This window comes from Lytechinus variegatus, chromosome 3, assembly GCF_018143015.1.
Source record: "Lytechinus variegatus isolate NC3 chromosome 3, Lvar_3.0, whole genome shotgun sequence".
Taxonomy (NCBI): Eukaryota; Metazoa; Echinodermata; class Echinoidea; order Temnopleuroida; family Toxopneustidae; genus Lytechinus; species Lytechinus variegatus.
In genome coordinates, this window is record NC_054742.1 from 59,380,920 (window position 1) to 59,401,526 (window position 20,607).

The window sequence follows — 20,607 nt, forward strand, 5'->3', positions numbered from 1 at the left end:
ACATTTCCTGAGGGGCACTTTCGGGGTAAAATAAAGGCAAGGGAAAATTTGCTCAAACACACAACGGGTCCTTCTCAGGTTAAAGTGGCACAGAACACGTTTGTGAGCTAGAGGCATTTTTTTTTTGGGGGGGCACTTATACGAGAAATGGCACTTGGTAAGGCCTATAACGGGCCCTCTTCCGAAAAAAGGGCACAATACACGTTCGTGAGGGGGTATTCTTCTTGCGTAAAAAAGGACAACTTTTCAGTGCTTCAAAAAGTGTGGGGCCGAAAAATGGGTTTTGAGTAATAAATATTTCCTAATTTTAAGTGACACTCTGAATATGCAACCTCATTGTAAATTCAGATGCAGGTCTAAAAGGTGTACCCGTCATTCTAGAATCAGTGAATGAATATTAATGCTCATTGAAGGAAGTTGGAGATGAGTTCCATTATGTGTGTTCTTTCTCTAGTAAAGAAAATATATACCCAATTTAGGACCCTGCTGTGTGTTTATCAAACATTGCCAAATGGGCAGATTGTAAAAGGTGCCATATTTAAAAAAAAACTTGTAAAATTCATCACAATAGTAATTTATAAAGGCTTTTTGATTATACAGTTACCAGAGTGAATGTATACTTGCAGCAGTGGTTGGACATTATGGTAGTGCGTTTTACACTGTAATTGTGCTACACACAACAATCAATATATTATAGTTTATAGTGGGCCCGGATAGTGGGTTTTGTTGTTATTGTTGTTGAAAAGCTTTTGCAACGTGCGGTACTTCTACACATAGTCCGGCACATAGTGCAAAATATCCAAATAGGTAGGTACCCATGTCCATGTGTACGCAAATTCATTATAAATATGTTTTTGTCGAGACTGTCATACTGATCCCAATCGTGGTAGGGGTCGATAGAGTTTAATAAAAACTTTTCTCATATCTTTTTATCATTTGATAACTGCTGCCTTGAAAAGTGTACGTGGGGGCGGGAGGAATAATTGTGCATATCCTCCCCCTCTCCGAAAGGGGGGGGGGGGTGTATCCCCCGGGATTAGTTGCAGACGACAGTAGTAGAAATACATGTAAGGGCATGTGGAGAGCGACACCCAGCCCCGGAGTGATACTCTCCCTCCCGTGCCCCCCCCCCCCACTGAACTAATATTTCTAGTTCAGTGCCCCACCCCCCCCCCACGGCGACCGCCAGCGCCAACCGGAGCTGAGCCGGAAGTAATTTTTAAACTCTACTGTCTCTCGCCCAGCCTTGGCGTTACTACCACTAAACTACTGTAGCAAAATTTATAATAATATAAAGGAGAGCCAGAATTCCTCCTTGGCCCGGATTGACCTAGAAATCTGCAGAAGATGAAATATTTACAATTTGGATTCTCAAAAGCCATGGAAGCCGGCTTGCACGATGCAATCATCATGCCCACGCCTGCAAGTAAACTGCATCATCACGGGCGCTGAGGCTGAGCTCCGGCAATGTTGACATCGCTCTCTGCGTTGTGGTGATACCTGGCTACACGTGCACGTGGCCGTGGCGTGGCTTAGGCCTTAGTCCACACACTCGTCACATGCATTTTCATGATTTTGAGGACCAGATTCAGGTAAATGCTGGGTGGTATTTTGAAAATTAATTAAAATAATTAGAAGGAAAAAAATAAAGAATGAAAGAAAGGATGAAAGAGAGGGAGGGAATATGAAGGGAGGGGAGAATGAAAATAAAGGAAAAAATGGAAGGAGAGAGAACGAAAAGAACAGAGAGGAAGGGAGAAGGAAGCAAAGAAAAGTTTAAGGAAAGAAAGAATAAAGGAAATAAAAAAAAATTAAAAAGAAGGAAAGAAAGGAAAATGAACAGAGAGTAAGGATCAGGAAAGAAAGGAAATAAAGATAGACGGAACAAAAAAGACAAGCAAGAAGGATGAAGAAAGGAGGATAGGAAAGAAAGAAAGAAAGAGGAAAGACAATAACTGCAGTCTCCGCCTAGATTATAGGCTAGGAAATATGGGATGTCTGGTTACCCTGTCTCTAACACAGTAACAGGCCTAACGTTAAATCAATCAACTAATTGAATTTAGAATCTAGACTATAATCCAAAATACGATCAAAATACAATTTCTTCATGTAATTCTTACATTCTAAACCCCTTTGGTTCCTTTAAATTGTTTAAATTTCAGAATCGACAGAATTCACAATTAGAAAATTGTGAAAATTTGCTTTTTAACGTGGTTAGAAGACGACCCTTGCATAGATCTAGATCAGGGTGACCAGATTTCACAAAGTGAAATATGGGACAAAGCATGATGCATGAGTTCATCGACCAAGCCGGATCGACGGATCCACTTTAATAAAAAAAAATAACAAAGAGAGCTACACTGTCTGTACACAATGTTAGAAAAGGAAAGGGAGGGTGAATGAAAGAATGAAGGAGCGAAAGAAAAGAGGAAAAGAAAAGAGATAAATGGAGAGGAAAGAGACAAAATGAAGGAGGAAATGAAGTAAAGAAAATGAAGGAATATAAAAAAAGCAAAAAAGATCAGATGAAAGAAAGAATGAAAGAAATAAAGGTTTCTGTCATTCTTTGAAATGAATAAAGAAAGAAAGAAAAAGAAACAAAGGGAAGATGAATGAATGTGTGAAAAAAAATATAAAGGAGAGAGGAAAAAAGACCTACATACATACTGATATTATTAGCGTCGTGTGGCTGTATCCACTGATATTTGGAAATAAGCACGCGTGTGGCTGGATGGTAAAGACATGCATGTGGCTGTATACACTGCCTTAGTTAATTGTTTTCTCTAAACTATTTAGAGACAGATAACTATATAGATCCAACGCTAGATCTACTAAATGTAGACTAATAAAAAGGGTGTTGCAAGAAAATATTTGCAATCAATTTCAAATGTTGTGTTGTAATTTTACAAGTGATTGATCACTTTTAACTAGGCCTATAGCAAATCAGATTACACTCCTTGTTTTAAGGAGTAGATTTTCAATCAATAGCAAAATCGCAATTATGAATTAAGTTTAATACTTATGATTGAAATAGGGATCAAGTTGCAATTGATCGCAAGTTTCTTGCAACACCCCATAAGTTACATGTAAATTTGATAGAAAAGATGTCCCCTGACTCCGCTCACGCCTTGCCCTCAGGCTCCTCAGTCTGAGTCAGATGTAAAAAATTCTCCTTGAGTTGAATTAATGTTTTTAGAGAATAGATCTGATCAATTGCTATGATATTGCATTCAAAGAGTTATAGAAATTCCCAGAAAAGGAATGTAATGCATATTTATGGGTAGATTGGAGCCCTAAATTTGCATACTTTAAAACAACATCCGTTGAATTTATTTTTAATTTTAGTTCCTTCTTTCTTATATGACATGGACCCTCCTCCAAGGACAGGTCATTCATTATGTAGGCCTTATTAAAAGTTATGCAACTGCCTTTAACCTGTGTCCCATTTGTAAGGATTTGAGTACGTTTCATGTTGTTTTTATTATGTATCAATTTAGAAGTTCCAATTTATTTGCTTTGACTTATGAAAAATAAAACTAGATGTTGAAGTTTATTATTAGTCTTCAATTTTATAACTACAGATACTTCAGTACATGCATGTTATTTTGCCTTACATATAACTGGGACACTGCATACAACGTGAATGGAAAAGTATCGGTTAAATAGTTTATTTTCATTATTCTTTTATGAAAGCCAAATTGTGCTGATTTTTTTTTTGTCTTGATGTCAATTCTTTTCAATGTTTTGAACAAATTCACAATAATGTGATCAAGATTGATTTCTTATGTATTTTTTGTTTTGGGACTTTCGTATGTATTTGCTTGTAATTACATTCATGAGCAGACATGTACCTACTAATTAGGGACTACTACTCTACAGACCGTTGGTTTTTACAAAGTTTTTGCATTATGCAGAGTCTGAAATAGTGAGACTATATTCACTATATTCACACTGTGACTGCCTCTTCTAAAAACAAGAGTTTGGCATTTTCACTCTAGACATACATGTACATGTAATTGGTTAAAGTGTCAAATATGAGTCTGTGCTTGCAGACTAGGGGCCTAATGTCCCTTACATGTACGTACTGTAAGTCTGTAAGATGTACTTTTTAAAATGAAATTTACAATTTAATAAACAAAATATGCTCGTACAAAGTTATAATTCCTTTTATTTAAAACTTTACTGAAAATACAAGTATACAATGTAGTACAGTACCTTTCTTCACAGTCCAGTTCATCAATAGTTTCAGGGAATTTTTTTCATACTTTAATGGGAATGTGACCCTGAATTGGATTGTTCTAGAAAAATATGATTTTTGAAATGTTTAAAAATGATGTTTTTTCACATTTGAAAACAAAAATAGGATTTTAGGCTTGAAAATGGGATAAAAAGATGTAAAGAATATGATTTTTTTCACAATTATGGTTGGCAGCTCTGCATATTCATTGGATAATTATCAGTAGAGTTGCTGGTCACAAAATGAGGATTGTCCCAGTTTAATGTGTCTCAGTTTACAAATCCATGTATTACTCCACACAAGTAATCTAGGAAAGCCGAGTGGAGCGTTGTGGCCCAGTGGATTAGTCTCCGGACTTTGAAACAGAGGGTCGTGGGTTCGAATCCCAGCCAGGGCGTAATTTCCTTTAGCAAGAAATTGATCCACAATGTGCTGCACTCAACGCAGGTGAGGTAAATGGGTATCTGGCAGGAATTTATTCCTTGAAACGCAGCGCGCGTAACAGCTGCACTACTAAAGCCAGGGTAATTATGCTGCATATACTGCAGAGCGCTTAGAGACTTCTGACAAAGTAAGTATTAAGCGCTATATACATGTAAGCAAGTATAATTATTATTAGGAAAGTTCATTCACCTGTTTAAAGGAATGCTTTGGGCTGAAAATATTTCTATCTGAATAAATAAAAGTAAAATTCACAGAGCAATAACAACTAACAAAGTTATTGAATTTTGAAGTTTATCAATATTTTTTTTAAAACAGTTACATGCACGTGATGACATTATCATGAATATTCATTGGGTGTGCTGATGATGTTACATCCCCACTTTCCTTTTCCTCTGAAACCTAATTTCATATAATAAAATACAAAGAATTAGTGGGGATATGACATAATCAGCCCACCTAATGAATATTCATAAAAAAGCCTATTTTTACTGTTTTACCAGAATAATGCGAATCTATAAAATTGAATAACTTTGATATTTGTTATCTGATTTTATCAAATTTTCAGCATTTTTCTTTGTGAATTTTACTCCATTTATTGAGATATGAATATCTCCAGCCAAGACCATCCCTTTAAGTGCCAACGTGAAGAGTGTGCTAGTGAATGTAATTGTGTCAGGTTTCATAACAAGATTATTGGAAGACGTCAAGTTATAGAACATAGGTGGTGAACTCATGAAATTGAGGTCACTGAATCAATTTTAGCACTCAATTTTGCAGTCTATGTCCCACAGCTGGAAGTGGAAAAAAAACTGTCCCTATAATCAAGGACAATCTCAATTTCGATTGTTTTTCATGTTACTGTCAAGGGGAAAAAGCCAGAAAAGAATCGACTTCTGTACATATACATTTCTTTCTTTCTTAGGGTTTTTTTTATAGTCAGCTGGAGAAAAAACATATTTTCCTGTACAAATAAACAATTCCTTTTTCCCCTCTGTAAAATCTGAAAAAGTTAGGTGTGGTTACAAAGAAACAATAATTTATTTTTCACGAAGGAGACCAATTTTTTTTTTGCCAAATGTTTAGGAACAACAGAAATTCGAATATATTTAATACAACTTTTGTTAGTTTAAAAACAGAAAATTTATTTTGTAAAGTTCTTAATAAAATTTAGAAGGTATCAGCATAGTTAGTTTAGTTACTTTTAATTTAGTAATATTTTTCTTCAAAAAAACCTAGTTTTGTGATGAAAAGTAGTTTTTACAACTTAAAATCCATGGAAAAAAATGTGCATGTAATTGTAATTGATCTTAATCATAATGTTTATAAATTTATGGCAATTAATAAATGATGTTCTATGTTCTTGGTCTTTTTTCTCTCAGTATTTCATTATACTTTTCCCCATTTTATAATTTCAATATTCAATACTACCATTTCATTGTGATTCTTTTTTCTAAAAAGAAAAATGTCCCTTGCTATACTCAATGTTGAAATTTTTGTCTGTCAATTTTTTTTTTTAAACATGACCCCCATTTTCAAGATGCAGCTTATTCATGGCCGTGGTTTATTTACTGGAAAATATGGTACATTGTACTAACAAAATGTTATTTACAAATTTTCCTATTATCTACTTTTATCAACTATTTCCAATTATTGCCCTATCATTTTAAACTAACTTTTTATCTATTTCCAATTATTGCCCTATCATACTACTGTACACTAAATTTGTATAAGTAAATGTTGCTTACTACGTGTAACTAGAAAATTTTGTCAAAAGTCATATTGTTATTAGTTTGAATATGAGGCAAAGACTGTAATAGATGTGTTCTTTTTTTCTTTTTGCTGGTATATGGTCACAATGTATTTAACGATGTACATGTATTTCTGCAACCTGAACCACTTTTGTCATTCTTCATTTACTGTGTCAATTACAAACTGTACATGTATCATCCAGAATTGGTATAAACAAATTTCTAAAACTTACCCCTCTGAAACAATTGAGCGATGTCATTTTCTTTGCTTGCAAATATGTGATCGTTAATCCAACTTTTAAATCCGAAACACGTCCTGCGCAATATCTAAGAATTCGACGTGAGAAAAATGATTGGAGATCATTTATCTAATGGTGAAATTCTGCAGCTAAACTGAATTGTTCAACTGAACTAACTCCTTTGAGTCCTTGCACCACTTGATTCGGTTTCCAGAAAAGAAAAATCAGTCTCCCTTAACAGTGTCCCCTGCTGTGGACGTCTCTGTCCTAATGGTCAGATATGATATCATTACTGTATAAACAATATGAGAAGAGCCTCTCCAATTCTGATGATGGGAATGACAGCGAGCTACTGTGTAGTTGGGGGAGGGGCAGACACTATCTTGTTATGAATGGGAAAGTACTTATATTCGAGCATGGATTTAGGTGGTGATTAATTTTAGGTTCAGCTGGGTTGTCCCTGAGAGAGAAGACCTAGCTGCCATCTCCATCAGCCCTAGTTGTCAAATAACTTGGCCTGAATTTACATGTATACATGTATTGAGTTGCCCCAGTTTGAAAAATCTTGTGATCAATCTATTAAATGAAAATGCAATTATACCCTTTTTAGACAGGCTAAAATTTCCTTAACCCCGTACTATTGGTGGGGCTAAATGGCAATTTAGCCCCACCTATAGTACGGGGTTAAGCTTAGCCCACTTTCGTTTTACACAGCGTTTTTGCAAAGTGGGCTAACCCCACCTATAGTACGGGATTATTTGGCCCTGCAAAAAAGCAGGGTTATCCCACCAATTGCGGTGCTAAGAGCAATAGTACGGGGTTAAGATCGCATGTGTAAAACGAAAGTGGGCTAAGCTTAACCCCGTACTATTTGGCCCCACTATAGTACGGGGTTAAGGAAATTGTAGCGTGTGTAAAAAGTGTACGAGTGAAGCACTTGTACTACGAATGATCGACAAAAACCACTAGTCCGGGGTTAGCGAGTTTCGTGTGTAAAAAGCAAGCATTCCTTATCCGGGGTTAGCAATAACAATTTGGCATGTGTGAAAAGGAAAAAAAATAGTACGGGGTTAAGGATAGTACGGGGTTAGCGATAGTCCGGGGTTAAGAAAATCCTGTGTAAAAAGGGCATTAGTGGGCTATTTCCTTGGATTCATCATCAAGATTACAGATTTGTTATATAATAACAAATACACAGTTTCAATAACAAGTTTACCATCTGCCAATCAGATTGAAGGATTTCAGTAGCTTTTAACTGTTATTGGAAATTTGTGCCGGTAACTCCTTGTTATAACAAGTTTTATGAAATTGGCCCCTGATTCTTTATTGGACAGTTATGTTTTTTTTAAAGCTGTCTATTTTGAGAAATGCAGATCCTAAACTCGCCATTCTTGTGAGGTTACAATCTGCATTTATGATCAATGTTTACGATCATTGTCTACGATCAGTATTGAAATGAAAATATGTTTTCAATAATTGAGTATGACCCCCAACTAGGGAGTATGACCCCCAACTAGGGAGTATGAATGCACCCCAGCGTAAGAAATGCACATGAGGACGACGGGTGGATTTCGCTCTCATGACAACCTAAGTCGCCCTAAAATTCTCACAAATCCATGCTTTTGGTCTAAAACAAATCAAGGATCATTAAGAAAATCAATATTCTACTATAAATTTTCTTTTATGCCTTTAAAATGAAAGAAATAGCCCCAAAATCCTGCAATCACCCCAGTGTGGAAAAAAATTTAACCCCTAAAAAATTAAAATGATTATCCTACATTGACGCACACACAGGCTGATGAAGACTCCCCTCATATTCTTCCAAAGTGTTATCTGTGTACATGATGTTGGTGTTGACAAGATAGAAAGTGTGTGCTAAGTGTTATTGAATGGGGAAGGAACTAGGAGATGCTGGGGTTGCAGTCTCATTTTATTTTCCTATTTGTTGGGGGTTTTAGCCATCAAGGAAAAATGTGACTGCTTTCTATGTGATTATGCAAATTAAATAATCATTAGGGTGTAATAATATTTTTAAATCTAATCCTTCAGAGATATTGAGAATCATAAAATTCATGGATGTGTACATATTTTTTATAGGGTGTTTTTTTTTTTTGGGGGGGTGGGAGGGTTGAGAAATATATATTTGGGTTGTGAAAACAATATAACTCTTGATGTTAGTTTTACACTACTCACTTCTCATTGTTTTGTCAATAGATGGAAATCTTTTTGAAATATAAGTTATTTTTAATAGGAGTATTCAGCCATTGCCAAATGAGAGTGAAGTAATGAAGTCTTAAATTATAGACCTCTAGAACTGTTGGTTTCCATACTGTAGGCAGGCCTCTACAAATCTTTTTTTCGTCACTTGCCCTGTTGGGCAAGTGATGAAAAAATTTGCTTGCCCGATAGAAAAAACTGCTTGCCCGATTTTTTAAATAATACCTGTTCACTTATTAATGAATTATTAGTAACATTGTTTAATATTGTATGAGTTTTAAGTATTTTTTTTCACTATGCTTAGAATCTTGGGTGTGTGTGTGTGTGTGCGAGGGTGTGTTTGTGTGGGTGTGACTGTGAGTTGAACTTTGATATAAATGAATTCAATATCTACCGGTAATTTCTACTTCGCCTATTCCAGTACAATAACCTGTACTCGGCCGTGTAATAAAGGCCCACATACCCTAACTTTTCCTGAAGTTCTTTGAAAACGCAGACTTCCACGAAAATTGCATTTCTCTATGGGGGAGTCTAAATTTGGTGAGAATGTATTCATTAATAACTTAAATATACATGACAATGAAGAAATCATCAAACTTTATTGGAAGTTTTGAATAATATACCCGAAATGTAAACTCTGTCTGAAACAGAAAATCACCATCATTGTGGCCTTTACTGAGCGAATTGTCCCCCAGAGCTCTGGCAGAGAGACAGAGCTCAGACTGGCTAGCTAGTATGCGCACGTTTGTGAGCCTCCCGCCGGCCTTGTAAAATAGATGGAGCTTTGTTTGATGATTTATTGTCTGATATTTACCTCATCCCCTCAAAAAGGGAAACAAATGAATTTTAAGTTATAATTAACAAATACGGCAAGTTATTTTGGATGTTAATAGGCCGTTTTGAAAAGCAAAGCCAAATGACATGACAACTCACCAATGCGAAGTTACTAGACTCTGTGATTTATTTCCTGTGTAGTTCTAATTATTTTATCACAGAATTGTGATATCGGAAGGTGGAAAATGTGCATTAGAAATTGCACATGGTGGTAGTCATAATGGACCCCTATACTACATTCAACTGTTTCCCGGCCATTGCGTTGATTTTTTTCATAACTGGTACCACACCGTACCATGTATGGAAATACGTGGTACAGAAAAAATAACGCAATTTCGGAATTTGAAACGGCGCTACTCCTATTTTTTAAGGCTTATTCATGATTTTGAGTGTGGATTTTGGATGATTTATGGAAAAACGAGGTACGGTACAGAAAAAAAAGACGCAGCAACCACTTGCCCGATCGGGCAATTGACTTTGAGAGGTGCTTGCCCGCACGTCATTTTCACTTGCCCCGGGCAATCGGGCAAGCGGGTTTGTCGCGCCCTGCTGTAGGTAAGGTATTATGGAAAGCTGTGAAAATTTGTGAATCTTACGGAGCTGTATAACTTGTCAACTGAATATTTTGCTTCCGATAAGGTCTAAATTTCAAAATATATTTTCTAAAATAAATCTTGGCATTACCATTTATCTCTCGACTATTCTCAGTACATGTATTTCAAAAAAATGTTTCTTCCTATTAAGTGTCCATTCACTATTTGAAGGTAATTTCCAGTTTATTGCAGTTGTTATATGTATTCTAGTGAAGACACATTAACATGCAGTTTATATCTTTGGGACTGCAGAAATCTGTTTGACTAATTAGACGTAAATGAAGCCTTTTACATAATCTGATCCAAATAAATCAATCCACTTGGCAAGTATTAAAGAACTTATGGAATGTTGTTTTCTGGAAACACCACTACCCAGCCCCACTCCTGCCCAAGGAAAATTCCTGCATATGCCTAAATTGAATTTAAGTACTCTTTCATTAGGTAGGGGCTGAGCTATCTCAAAATCCATTTTGCTCTGCGGATTAATAGAGGAATTCATGTAGTACATGACAGCATGAAGCCAAGGTATCCATCTTCATTGCTGAATCAATTTAGGAGCCTAGCCTTGCAGGAGTGCAGCGTGTGACATTAATTTACTCCCACATCAATAGAAAAGCAGCGATGACAAATAAGAGGCTTTTGTGGCTCTACTCGTCTCGATGTACGTTGATAGCTCAGACTGCTCTGTCTGGCATCCATATTTTCCTGTCACTTTGCATTTTAGATTGATAGGGTAAAAATGTTGAAACTTGAGATTTTCAAAGTTAACAAAAAAATTAACATAAGTGCCAAATTGTATTGGCGGTCATGATATTTAAAGATCATTGTTATTCATTTTTTGTTTTGGAAAGATACGTGTACATATGAATTTGTGTTTCCTTTGCAATTTTGTAATGTGAAGATAAAAATTAAAGAGGGGACCACATTAAAAGCATCATCAGTTTGAATGATAATGTTTTACACATCTTGTCTAGATTAATTTGTATTCTGATTAATATGGAAAAAAAGGGATCTTTTAACTTAAAATTTAAAGGATAATGTTTCAACACCATGCATATTGAATGGGGAAACAAGGGCTTGAAAATGTTTGAAGAGGGAATCAGATTTTTCATACCAGACTGACCAGGATTTTTACTCTTGACTTTAGAATTGATGGAATAGTGCTTCAACATCTTGTATAGATTTGGCTGGTCAGTTTAGCTCATGTCCATTACCCAAATATGTTGAAACTCAGCCCCTAGCCTAGCAAGCAGGTGCATACATGCTGTATCCATTACATTCCTACATCCATGCTCATGCATTCCAAACATGTCAGCATTTGTGTTTGTGAGTAGTCTTATCTGCAGACCTGTGTATGGAGAATTGTAATACATGTACATCCAGCTGAAATGTCTTTTTATATTGGGTTGTTTTTTACAGATTTGTTTTTTTTTTCCTTTGTCTTTATTATGCCATTGTACATGTACAACTGTTTTAAAATATAATGCAACTTATTTATACATGTAAGATAAATGTTTGTTATGAGATTGAGATCTACTAATCTTGAGAATTGTTTCAGAGTATTGAACCATTGCAAAACAAAGGAATGTACATGTAGACTACATATTTGCTCTTTTTAAAACACCTTTTTAAATACTGTTTTATGTCTTTATTTTGCTCTTTGAAAAAAAAAATGTAAGAGTGTTATTTTGTTTAATTATCTTGAATGCAGGATACATGTAGATGAGGGGCAACAGACTTTCTATTGGCAGTTCCTAGTTGAAGCTCTTGCAGTTTGACTACATGTAGACAAAGTGATGGAGTAATGAGTTCCTTTTCAGGTATATTGTATGAATTGATTACTAATACTTTAAGAATTGTAAATGTCTGTCACCATTTTCCGACAGTCGGACAGATGGGACCACTTTGCCATATTAAACATTTCTTTAATAACAGGGCAAACTGATATCAGGGTTGAAGAGAAAATGTTTTTCTTACGACCAAAAATGCTAATCAAATTTTGTTAGCAAACTTATTCCCTGTTTACTCTTCCATTGCATCTTTTTGAGAATGAAGAGTGTTTTTGTTTATTGCAGTGGACAGTTCAATGAGTAATTTCTGTTAGAATGAATAGCTATTATGAAATAAAAGGAGCCAACTCTGTTGTCTCCTTTTACTTCTGGCCAACAAAGTTTAACCCTATCTAGGCCGGGGGGGGGGCCTCAACGAATCGCGCGATATTTTCGCAGCATGAAATTTTTTGACCGAGCCGCTTGCTGACTTTTTACTTTCAAGTCTTGCGCAACTTTTGTGACCAAATTTGTGTCACCCGGGTACGTGGTTCCGAAATTACGCAACATTATGTAGTGCATGTCAGACCCAAAATTGCTCAAAAACGTGATTTCGTGTACAAAGTCAATGCAGATTGTGTTTTTAACCAAAATTCATAAATGCATGATTATTTTTAGTTTTGCTGGTCTAAATGTATTTATTTTATGCTTTTTATGATCACAAAAGAGTCCCCAACGAATTTCATTAAAAAAATAAAGAAAAACGAAAGGTCAAAAAACAAAGAAATACATAAGAAATTGCAAAAATCAATATAATACATAAGAAAAGATTTGTTATCGCAATTTTTTTCATGTGCACTTGCTAAGAACACCACAAAGAGTTACTATACCAAAGATTAGTATATTTGGTGCATTATTCAGGGAGTTAGAGGAAAAAGTATGATTTTGCACACTAATTACGCATAAATTAGCATAATCACTTAATAGCAATTCGCATGAAATAAATCACTATACAATCTTGTAGATTATGTCCAAGGCAACCCGTGTGCCAATTTTCAGCGCGGTCGACGGCCGAGATCTTAAGGGGGGGGGCCTGGGAGGCCCCCCCGGCCATATGAACTCTCAAAATACCCCGGCCTAGATAGTGGAGCATGTATTTATGAATCTGCATGAAGTAGGGTGGTGCATGGTAGTTGATTGAGCCTTCGTTCAGTCATTCTTTTGTAAATCTTGCAGAATTGATATTTCAACCCAATTGGTGAAATCATAATGTTAGCAAGCAACCAGAGGACAGATGGCTTAAGGTCCTCTCTAAGGGACCTGGTAATAAGGATTATTGCCTTACTATAGGGCGCTAGTGCACCAAGTGGAATTGAGCCCTGGTCTCTGGAATATGAAACCCCGGCTCTACCGACTGCATTATCGCGCCTCAATAATTAACTACTCTCTCAGTGTCTTATACCGAGTTTCAATGATGGATTACAGCATATTATATCAAGAAATCAGAAAAATATTGTGTACAATAATGCTTCCTCAGTTTTGCCAAATGCTTTTACAGGGCACATTATTTCATTGTGTCAGAAACTCTGTTGACATGGTAATGACATATATGTATGATTGTGTTACCATTTACATGTTAAATGTTGTATATATTCTATTTCTTTGCCCAATGATGTGAACCACAATGGTGAGGCTAGCCGGTGATTCTAACAACAAGCCTCTTTTCTTTTATCCTCTCCAAGCCCAGCTGTATTATTTATCTATTTTCTGATTTGCCTACCTATGTTTCCCTGTCTATTCTTGGTCTTTGTTGGAAGGATTGCCGAAAAGCAGCTGATGATTTTCAGATTATGAGAGCTGAGGGCATTAATGTACTGTACATAGAGTTAGGCTTCAAATGAGCATTCAGTCAAGCCAAAGAACTACAAGTTTGTTTTCGTTTAAATTTTAGACACTCATTGTAATTGTCTGAATAGTGAATAAATGAAAATAATGAGAAGCAAGCAACATTTAGTTATTGAATACACTGCATTTCAAGCAGTTCTATTCAGAAATGAGGAACAGCAATGTTTAACATTAAGTAAATAGTAAAGAGCTGAAACTTGAACTTGAATGATGAAGTGTATGTTCCTACATATTAAGATACTTTGCCTCATTAAAACCCACATTTTTTTTCTTCCTCTCTTATTCAGGTCGTGGTCTTCATGCCATGGAGTGGAACGTAGCTCTAGATTAACATTCAAAGATGAGGAAATGAGATACATGTAATACTGCATCATACGAATGCGAGTCCACCATATGATGAGAATGTAGGCCTACTTGCAGAGCCAGAGGTTTAACATGGATTTTATGCCTCTACATGTAGGTGAGGCATTAATTATCTTTATGCCAATTCAATGGCACACTACCAGTATTGAAGAATATTCTTGTCATCCTGTCTTGAGAAAAATGCATGAGTCAATAGATCTAAAAATGCTGTGCCCAATGATGTGAACCACTATCTTGAGGCTAGCGGGTGGTTCTCACGACAAAGCCCCTTTCTCTTTGAACTCTGCTATATCATTCCTCTTTATTCTAATCTGAATTCCTCTCTGTTTTCCCTGTCTATTCTGGGTCTTTGTCGGAAGGATTGCCAAAAAGCAGCTGATGATTTTCAGATTATGAGAGCTGAGGGCATCATCTAATGTATATATAGTTTAGCTTCACTTTTATATCTTATCAATATTCTGGCCGGCATTCTGAAACCCAGTTTAGCCGAGGTCATGGACTAACTCTGTGCTAAAATTGTGGAAAGTGAAAATTTGTAAAAATTGTTGGGCATCCTATGTTTCTTATATCTACATGCTTTAATGGGGAATGACCACACTGGACCACACGGGTCGTGTGGTCCAGTGGTTAGAGCATTGGACTCATAATCGCAAGGTTGTGAGTTCGAATCCCAACTCTGCCATTGTCTCCACTTTGATAAAAAGGCCCAAGAGTGATATCTGTCGTCTATTACGTCAGCCACTATGACTGATTAACCTAGACGTAAAATGTTTCCAAGGTAACTGGTTCTATACCAGCTTGGCGTTTACCAGCAATAATTGCTGTCCTGCCGAGTTCCTACGGGAGTTACCACAAACAGAAACAGAAAGTATGTAAGTTATCATTGTAAGACAATTTTGAATTTTTTGAATGAGACTTGAGGTGTTCAATTGATCTATGCTGATAGAGATTTGTGCCACCACAGATGTTATCCATAGTTAAACCACAACTTTATTTAGATCAAAAGTTTAAATTCAACCAGAGTTCAGAATTTGGCCCTGGAGGCAGAATGACTTTAGTTTTCAATACTATGTTGTCTCAGTTGATGAATAAAAACATCTACAAGTGAAAGATGAAATGAGCAATTTTTATTCATGCACATAGGAGGTTAAACAAAATTGTGATATATGTAAATATGTATGACAATTTGCATGATGTAATTGAACCTTGGCTTATAAGTAATGAATTAATAAATTTGATTGGCATTGCTACTAGATACTTTATTGATCAACTCTCTTTTTTTCCCCTTTCTATTGAAGATAATGTTCTTACTTTGAGAAGACCATTCCTTCCCGAGGATGTAACAGAAGATCATACTTGATGTCAATGGCTGTATTCGTGAAGCAGCAGTGAAATGAGGATTACATTCCAGAGTAAGAGGTTTGATGTGACTTTATTGTATGTTTCCATATATTATCTTGTTCCAGAAATAGAGGTTATCCTGGGGCCCATCTTACAAAGAATTGCAATTGATCCAATCAATGGCAACTATGGAAAGCCAGCAAAGTCTACATATGAATGCATGTTTCTTCAAAAAAATTACTAGATATGAATGTATATCCATAAATTAATTGATTTCTTGACAATTTGGTGTGTTCTCCTTTGTTTACATTGGACATTGTGGAAATTTTTCTGTAGAAATAATTATGACATTAATGGATTAACATAGAGTTACGATTGATTGGATCAATCGTAACAAGACAGGCATAGAAGTAGAATGAAATGTTTTTACTTCCATGTCCATTCCCATTGCCTTTTTACTGAAGTTTAAAAAAAAAGGGAAACACCAAAGACAAAGTAGAAATTAGACCAAGTGGGCTTTAGATGAATTGATAATTAGACCAAGTGGGACTTAAACCAAGTTTATTGTAGACCAAACAACAATTAAACTAGATGGGTTTTTCCCATTGATGTGGTGTTAGACATTGCACAATTAGTCTCTAGACTACAACAATGCATTTATTTTGTAATAAACTGAAATTTACTTGAATTGATTATCTGAGAAACAGTCAAACTGCTTGTAGACCTAGTTAATATAAACTGTTTTTTATTTTTTTAAATTTTATTTATATATTTATTAAAATTCAATGCATAATCTATGATACACAATACAAATCTCTGATGAATATACACATTTTTTGCCCATATGGTATTAGATTATCTGAAAAGACCAATTATTGTACATGAAGACCAAGTGAATTACCAATGTGGGAAGTAGACCACCTGCTTGTAGAACTAATTTATTCAAACCTTTTTTTTGCCCAATGATGTGAACCGCTATCTTGAGGCTAGCTGGTGATTCTAACGGGAAAGTTCCTTTCTGTCCTCCATCTTTAATCCTTCTTCCACTGTCTTGCCTCTCCACCTTCATTTTCTCGTCTTTGCTGAAAGAATCACTTTTGAGCAGCCGATGATCTTCAGATTATGAGAGCTGAGGGCATTGAAATTTACTAGTAAGCATTCTTAAAACCAAATTGTATGCTTTAACCTGTTGGAGATCAGAATAACTTTGCTTTAACATGCTTTCCATAGGCTCCAGCAAATTCGGGTACGGTAGTTGTTTTGGGGGCAAAAAGAGACCTGGGCCCCGTCTTACAAAGAGTTGCGATTGATCCGATCAGCCACAACTATGGAAAGCCAGCTTAGTCAACATATGAAATACATGTGTGTTCAAAAAGAATTCTAGATATGATATGTATATTCATAACTTTTTTGATTTCTTGACAATTTAGTGTGTTCTTTGTTTGAAAAGGATGTTTTGCAAATTTACTGTAGAAAAAATTGACACTGATGGATTTCCATAGAGATATGATTGATGGATTAATCATAACTCTTAGTAAGACGGGGCCCTGGAATTTCAAATTTTGTGAATAATCCTGTTGCCAGTCATGTGTACAATATACTGTAAGTCATGAATGATCTTACGAAAATGCACATTTGTTATGTTTCGATGAATTGATTTGATTTACGTAACTTACGAATAGTGTTATTAAATTGTACCTAGGTGTCTGACATTTCATTATAAAACATACTTTCTTTAATTTTCTCTATTTTCACCCTTATACTTTTCTCCCTGTAGATTCTGGATAATCCAGACCAAATCCAGAAATGTCAAGGTAAATAATGTGAAACAGTCATTGTTTATGCCATGCTTTACTTACATAGCTTCTTGATTGAATTTTACGTTTGGAGGATATTTATTTTGCTCCATCTATTAGTTCAGTTCAGTTCATTTTATTTCAAATTCCATATAAAAATAACATTAAGAAAAATACATATATCTATACACAACAGAAAACAAAGATTAAACAATAATTTGGTATACATGGTATATACCTATAATGTTGACATATTGTAGTTTACAGGAATTAGGGGAAAGCCACAAAAAGCAAGATTGCTTGTCGAGCAGGCTACCCTAGAAGGAGGAAATAACTTATTGTTAATATTGAAATAAAACCAGATATAAAAATAAAATTAACAGAACAATAGGACATTTGCTCCAGCGACATTTGATCCTACCGAAAATCCAAACGTAAACCAAAAATAAACACTAATTCCAAACATAACCCTTACTTTAGTCCTTAACATTCTCACCTTCTGAATAAAAAAACCCTATAACGACCCTTTCCCTCACCTCATGTCTTCAGAGAAATTAGCAGAGGGGTAATTGCCACAGGGGCAAATGTTAAATGTTGTGTTACCATTTCTTAACTCTGAATACTTTCAGTATCGTGCTTTTAAAAACATTTTAAAAATGTTCATCATAATTAGAAGCAGCAGGTTTTAGCCAATGGCCATATCAAGAATACTGAAATCACATCTTCATGTACTTAACTTTTGTTTAGACAAACTCTGTCGTGTTTTTATATTGTAAAAAATCATGTAGATTTCAGATTGCCCTGTGATGACAAAAGATGCCTTATTCTGAAACTGTGTGTGTAAACAGTCCAGCTGTCACCTTCCTGCATTCTAATACTTCTTCTCTTTCCCTTTTCTCACTTCTTTCAAACTCTATTCTTGTGACCTTTCTCTTATTCTCTCTGGAATGTTTGCATTGTGGAACAGTTTGATGAAACTCAATGTCTGAGGGCAGAAATGGGATTGCTTTAATGAAAAGGTTTGGTAAAGAGTTCCACTGGCATGTGTTATAATACTGCAAATCATGGCATTTGATTGCCCGAGACTGAGACTTCATGAAATACATCCCAGTTTTCAAAATGTCAGAAATGATTATGATGTCCTGCACTGTCGTTATTGTAGATATATGAGTCAGTAGTATGTTGAGAATTTATTTCAATCAATTCATGCAATTGTACGCTTGTTTGATTTAAAAGAGGCCACATTAAATCTTGAACTAATGGGTAGAAGAAAGATGAACTATTGAAAGTAAGATGCAATAAAAATCTTGAAACTAAGGACTTAGACTATGCTGTTGGCTTAGTCTTATGGGACATTTCAGGAAAATATTTACAATCTATTGCATATTTCCATTGGAAGGTTACAATTGATGGATCAATTTTAACTTGAGTAAATCAATTGGTACTTATTGTTCAAAAAAAGCTGACTGGTAATTAAATGCAAATTGCAATTAATTGCAAGACATGATTGATATTTGTAACCAAAATTAACTTGGTATTAATTGCAATTCTCGTGCAATGCCCCATGAGACTGTAATTGTACGAGTTGTGCAATGATTAAGCAACTATATACTGTAACTTGTATTTGATTTTGATCACTAACATTACTTTTATTATTTCTGTACTTCCTGTTTTAAGGTTGCACTATTTCTGGTTCAGGAGGAAAGGGCTTATTCAAATTTGGAGAAGTGCAGTTGGACTCAAAATCAAAGAGAAGATCTTGCTTCAGATGTTGCACATCTTTGGAATTCTCTTCCAAACCAACTTTGTAATTGTAACAACTTAGAAACCTGAAACATGGACCTATCTGTCCTAGTAACTGTTTGAATAGCACTTCTTCAGCTTCCTACAGATAAATAGCACAATACATTTGCTGTTTATCATTGTGATAATGGTAATAGTATATTTATAAGATATATATTTTGCCTATCACACTGAAACTAAATTTGCGGGTATAGAGTACTGAAGTGACATGAATTTTCCAAATTTGCATTTCAGCATTTTTGATACCATGTTTTGGTAGAGCATGATGAAATACCACCACTACCAAATTTGGTGCGAATTGGTCCATGGGGGCCTGAGATATTGTGATGTGACAAGCACAATAAAAGATACGTCTTGACTCCAAGAGATACGGTTGCAGAGTGACTTTATTAAGGTGCCAATTGGCTAGCACAAATGTTTCACATCTCAACAGTAGATGGCGCAATACAAGTATCCAGTATACGTACATCCCCCTTCCCTTGGTTTAAAAGACAGTGTTACAATATATCAACGTATTAGGAAAGCGATTTATAAGCACAAGAACACAGTTGATATAAACCTTGCTTTGTTTGTATAGGAAACATAAACAATATTTCACTTGAAAATTGTTATTATGCAGTAACATTTGTTGCCCTTTTTACCAATAACTTTAAAGAATTATGGTCCTAATTCGTTTATCTATTTATTTATAATTTATCCATATAATATTTGAAGATACAGCTCTATTAGTTGCTGCTGTCAAATATGATACTTTTAAATGGTATACACATGCTACTAATAAATTGTTAAGCAAGTTACATGAACACAAAATATCATACATATGCATTAGGCTGGTTCCAAAAGGAGGGAAAAAGAGAGAGATTGAGAATGTGTGTATGTAGAGAGATTCGGATATCTCGCCTGTTCCTCCGAAACTCGCCACGTGGTGAGTTGATGAGGTGGCTCCTTGGTGACTCATGAGCATCAATAACGCGACCCTGGATCCACTCGCTTGGGCGCGCCTTAAATCATACTAGCTGGTCTGGCTCGAGATTTGGGAGGCCTTTGTTTCTCGATTTGGTATCGTGATGCATCGCTTGTTTACGCTGTCTTTCGGACAGCATCTGTCCTGCCGGAGGGACCGTGTGCGGCTATAGCAGCTCGATGGGACATGGGAGCTTGCTTTGCAATAGCCGACTGTTTAACAGCTGTGCAGGAGCATGACCATCAGTCCCATCGATGGGCGTGTTCCTATACTCAAGTATGGAGTAGAATGGGTCTTGTTTGCCTAGCTTTGCCTTTTTCATGAGGTTCTTAATCATCTGAATGGTTCTTTCCG

The 20,607-nt window shown here is 35.7% G+C and overlaps 1 long non-coding RNA gene across 2 annotated transcripts; it reads left to right on the top strand.

Annotated features, from left to right (window-relative positions):
• The first annotated feature begins 1,548 nt into the window (after window positions 1-1,548).
• LOC121411516 lies at window positions 1,549-19,226 on the top strand. Of its 2 annotated transcripts, none has more exons than XR_005969480.1 (6): window positions 1,549-1,592; window positions 12,024-12,132; window positions 14,274-14,446; window positions 15,648-15,768; window positions 17,468-17,504; window positions 19,164-19,226. It is a non-coding gene; the product is annotated as an uncharacterized LOC121411516 (long non-coding RNA). The 2 variants fall into 2 exon arrangements; XR_005969479.1 differs by having other exon boundaries at window positions 15,648-15,761.
• Window positions 19,227-20,607: the final 1,381 nt, after the last annotated feature.